Source organism: Dasypus novemcinctus, chromosome 11, assembly GCF_030445035.2.
Source record: "Dasypus novemcinctus isolate mDasNov1 chromosome 11, mDasNov1.1.hap2, whole genome shotgun sequence".
In the NCBI taxonomy this organism is placed as follows: domain Eukaryota; kingdom Metazoa; phylum Chordata; class Mammalia; order Cingulata; family Dasypodidae; genus Dasypus; species Dasypus novemcinctus.
The window spans coordinates 125,972,046-125,977,115 of NC_080683.1; the positions used below are offsets into that span (position 1 = coordinate 125,972,046).

Below are 5,070 nucleotides of genomic sequence, written 5' to 3' on the forward strand. Positions count from 1 at the left end.
GTCCTCCCTCAGGTGACTCAGGGCAGGTCCTCCTCTCAGGTGACTCACAGCAGGCGTCCTCCTCTCAGGTGACTCAGGGCAGGTCCTCCTCCTCTCAGGTGACTCAGCAGGCGTCCTCCTCTCAGGTGACTCAGGGCAGGTCCTCCTCTCAGGTGACTCAGCAGGCGTCCTCCTCTCAGGTGACTCAGGGCAGTTGTCCTCCCTCCTCTCAGGTGACTCAGGGCAGTTGTCCTCCTCTCAGGTGACTCAGGGCAGGAGTCCTCCTCCTTCAGGTATCTCAGGGCAGGCGTCCTCCTCTCAAGTGACTCACGGCAGGCGTCCTCCCCCGTCAGGTGACTCACGGCAGGTCCTCCCCCGTCAGGTGACTCAGGGCAGTTGTCCTCCTCTCAGGTGACTCACGGCAGGTCCTCCCCCGTCAGGTGACTCAGGGCAGATCCTCCTCTCAGGTGACTCACGGCCGCAGCCTCACTGCCAGGCACCACCTCTTCCAGGGCTGCACAGCAAAGCAGGAGCCGCTTTGAACAGCAGCAGCCGAAGGTGAGCTCCGAGGCAGACAGGCGACTCCCTGCAGCAGCGCATCGGGAGCCATGGGTCAGTTTACAGCAGAGCCTGGGCTGCGCTGCGCGCCCCTCGGGCCCACCAGGACGGCGGCTGTGTAAGTCACGGGTGGTCACGCGGCAGTGCCAGCTGGTGCACCTGTGCCAGGATGGGCAGGTCGAGGAGCAGCAGCTCGCCCTTCACGTGGGAGGAGCACCCGATGCCCGCGGACCGTTAGAGTGCGCCCGTGGAAACGGCAGAAAGGCCGTCAGTCAGAACTACGGGCCGTGAGGCACCCGGCACAGGGGCGGGGAGGGGGGCTGCCGCCCCCTGGAGCTGGGGCCGAACGGAAGCAGCTGCCCGAGCCCCTGAAAGCTGCCGCTGTGGAGGAGCAGCCGCCCGCAGGACAGACGGCCAGGAGAACCCAGGTGTGGTCCCCACCTCCTGACCTCCTGCTAGTGTGTCCTGTTAGCCAAGTTCTCTGGAGGTCAGATGGCCAGAGCTCAGACAAAGCAGGGCAGGGACTAGCTCCCTGGGACAGGTGGGAAGGGCAGGGAACAGCCTCCTGGGACAGGTGGGAAGGGCAGGGACCTGCCCCCTGGGACAGGTGGGAGAGGCAGGGACCTGCCCCCTGGGAGAGGTGGGAGAGGCAGGGACCTGTCCCCTGGGAGAGGTGGGAAGGGCAGGGTCCAGCCTCCTGGGACAGGTGGGAAGGGTAGGGACCAATCCCCTGGGACAGGTGGGAAGGGCAGGGACCTGTCCCCTGGGACAGGTGGGAAGGGCAGGGTCCAGCCTCCTGGGACAGGTGGGAGAGGCAGGGACCTGCCCCCTGGGAGAGGTGGGAAGGGCAGGGACCTGCCCCCTGGGAGAGGTGGGAGAGGCAGGGTCCAGCTTCCTGGGACAGGTGGGAAGGGCAGGGCTGAGGTAGACCTGAGGCAGGTGTGGGGGGTCAGTAAGCATTATAAACAGCAGTATAGACAGCCCCTTTTAACGATGAGGAAACTTACAGGCAGAGAAGTTACAGGTCAAGGGCACAGCGAGTGGTACAGCTGGAGCCTAAACCTCAGCAGTCAGCCTGCAGAGCCTCATTGCAGCTACACTCTCCACAGTCTGGGAGGAGAATTTCAAGCAGGGGAGTGAGAAGCCTTGAGGGCTCCTTGTAAAACAAACACCTGAGAGAAGGTGAGAGAAGAGGGAAAGTCCAGGCAAGGAGGCTGAGCAGGGAGCAAATGTATGGGGGCAGGAGGAGTAGGTTGTGGAGGAAAATGTTATACAGAGTACCGATTTAGAAACAGCAACACAACCACCACCCGCGACCTAGGGAGGGAGGTAAAGAGCCCGCGCGGGCCCCTTCCCTGGGGGCAGTCCACAGTGAGGGGCTGGTGGGCAGCAAGTGGAAGTGGTTCCGTTTGCTGAGTAGAGACGTTACCGTGTATTTCAAACACCACCTTCATTTATTTTTGTCTTCCTCATTTGTCGTAGGTCAAGAAGGGGCAGGGAATTCACCATCACTGTGCTCTGCCCACTTCCTTCTTGTCGCACTTGCGGTTTCTCGACGTTACCGCAAGGAAGAGGTGCCTCCTCCTGTCTTCTGTTTGGTTATTGGTGGGCTTGAAGGTGGGAGTAGAAGCTGCTCCCTGAGCTCAGGAGAGGAAGGGTCCAGCTCCACCACCTCTGCTCCGCGTAAGCGAGCCCTGGAGGTGCCCACTCAGGGCAGGGGGAGAAGAGCCGCACGAGAGGCGAGTGCACGAGGCGACCGGAGCAGCCTTTTGCTGTTTGCAGGTAGTTTTTTTGGTCCTGGGAACCCCAAGAGAACCCACTGAGAAAACGAGAAACAGCGAGAGAAGACGGAACATGGCTAATTACAAAATCAATATGCGGTACAGCCATTGTTTGTCTAAATGCAAGCAAACGGAAAGACAGAAAATCAGATAAGAGAAAAGATGCCAGTAACAGCAGCCACCAAAAAGATAAAATGCCCAGGAATCAATCAACAAGAAATGCATAAGGGGAGCAGGTGTAGCTCAGTGGTGAGCCCCTGTTCCCCATGTACAAGGTCCTGGGTTCAATTCCCAGGACCTCCTAAAAAAAAGAAGAAAGAAAAGAAATACATAAGACCATCTAAGAAAGGAACTGAGCGGCCACTGAGGAGCACAAAGAGCTACGTGTGTGGAATTGAGTCTTGATCTTGTATTTGAAGGTACGGCATTCTAAAAATACCAACTATTTCTAAATCGATCTAGAAATTCCATACAGTTACATTTAAAATATAATTGAAAAACTTTTTTGAAACTTTACAAAATATTATAAAAGTAGTCAGGAAAAGCCTATATTCCAGAAATTCTGATGAAGACTAATAGGATGAAACCAGCCCATTAAAACGGATCACGACTGCTCCCCAACCAAGGCGGTGGGAGGCACGGCAGGGCTCCGCCCCGCTCAGAAGCTTTGAGCGATGAACAACGACTGGCAGAGGCATCTCTCTAAAAGCTCCAGAAAACAGACCCAGGGTTGCAGTAACGAGGTGAGTGTGGAATCAGGGAAGATTCTGCTTAAAACGGTAGGAAACCACTCTCGTGTGCCCTTGCAGGCGCCCACCATCCCCTTGCGGGCTCGGGCAGAGCTGGCCCTTGCTCCCAGCGGGTCCCTGGTTCTGGCTCTCGGTGCTTGCTGGGGGCATGTGTGTCTGGTGGCAGCTGGGGGACTGGTCCAGAACACTCAGTGCAAGCTCGCCATCCCAGAGCCCTGCTCACCAGACTCCCTGCAGAACCCTGTTGGAGAACAGTAAGTTGCAGCTGCCTGGGGCAAGGCATTGCGGTCTGTGGGACATGCAGAAGTGCAGCTGCCCAGGGGAAGGGGCCCTGGGACCCGTGTAATCAGGGGGCCTCATGGCACCATGCGTGCATGCCCAGGACAGACTGGGGAGGCCTGAGGCTTTTGTTTCAAGCAAGTCTCTAAGCCACTGTGTGGCTAAACTCTGAAGGAGAGCACTTGCAAGGCCAATCTGCAAATACTGGAAAAGTGCTTTTTATTTCTTTATTTTCCTTTTGTAAAAAAAAATTTTGTAAGATCCTGGCATTCGAGAAAATCTGCCATAATACTAGCTGGACATGAGCCTAAGGAACAGATGCCTCAGCATCTAAATTCCAGATATAACACGTTTAACTGTCAAGATGCCCAGGTTGAAACAAAAAATTACAAAATAATGAAGAAACAGGAAATGATAGCCCATGCAAAAGAGCAGGGCAAAGCATAAGAACCCATTAATGAGGAGGACCTGGCCTGAGACATACCAGACAAATACTTTTCTAAAAACTGGTCCTGGGGTGCTGATGTGCCTTAGTGGTTGAGTGTCGGCTTCCCACATGAGGTCCCAGGGTCAATCCCAGGCCATGGTGCCTCAAAAATGTACTTTAATTAAAAAAAAATTAATGGTCCTTAATATATTCAAAGAGCCAAAGAAAACATGGGTCAAGAACTAAAGAAAGGGAAGCAGACATGGGTGAACTGATAGAGCACCTGCCTGCCATATGGAGGGACCAGGGTTCGTTCCCCAGGGCCTCCTGACCCGTGTGGTGAGCTGGCCCACGCGCAGTGCTGCCATGCGCAAGGAGTGCCGTGCCATGCCATGCAGAGGTGCCCCATGTAGGAGTGCCCCATGCACAAGGAGTGCACCCCACAAGAAGAACTGCCCCATGTGAAAAAGTGCAGCCTGTCCAGGAGTGGTGCTGCACACATGGAGAGATGATGCGGCAAGATGATGCAACAAAAAAAGAGACGCAGTTTCCCAGTGCCACCTGATAATGCAAGTGGACACAGAAGAACACAAAGCAAATGGACACAGAAAGCAGACAATGGGGGGGAAGGGAAGAGAAATAAATAAAATAAATCTTTAAAAAAAAAGAACTAAAGAAAATGAGGAAAACAATAGATAAACCCAAAAAGAATATAAAGACATAGAAATCTTAAAAAGGAACCCAACAGAGCTGAAGACAACAGTAACAGAAAAAAAATTCCTTAAAGAGATTCAACAGCAGATTGGAGCTGGGAGAAGAAAAAATCAGTGAACTTGAAGATGAGATGGTTGAAATCCTTTGGTCTGAGGAGCAGAAAGAAAAAAGTGGACAGAGCCTGGTAAACCTATGGGACACCATCAAGCTTAACAATAAATGCACTTTGGGAGTCCAGAAGAGAGGAAATAGAGAAAGGGACAGAGAGAATATTCAAAGAAATAATGGCTGAAACTTCTCAAATTTAATAAGACAAGAATATAAACATCTAAGAAGCTCAGCAAACTCCAAACAGAATAAACCCAATAGACACATGTAAAAGCATGTACTAAACTGCTGAATACCAAAAGTAAAGGGAGAATCTTGAAAACTGTAAGAGAAGCAATGTGTCACATACAAGGAAGCCTCAATAAGATTAAGTGCCGAGATTAGGTCCGAGGAAGGAATGCTAAAGGGTACAGAATCTTGCTTTTTGGAGTAATGAAATTGTTCTAAAATTTTTGAGATGATGAATATACGACAT

General features: G+C 52.7%; 1 long non-coding RNA gene across 1 annotated transcript; it reads left to right on the top strand.

The window, feature by feature from the left end:
* Positions 1–462: 462 nt before the first annotated feature.
* Positions 463–4,481, top strand: LOC131280478 (uncharacterized). Its single transcript, XR_009188094.1, has 2 exons — positions 463–965; positions 2,020–4,481. It is a non-coding gene; the product is annotated as an uncharacterized lncRNA (long non-coding RNA).
* The last annotated feature ends 589 nt before the right edge of the window (positions 4,482–5,070 follow it).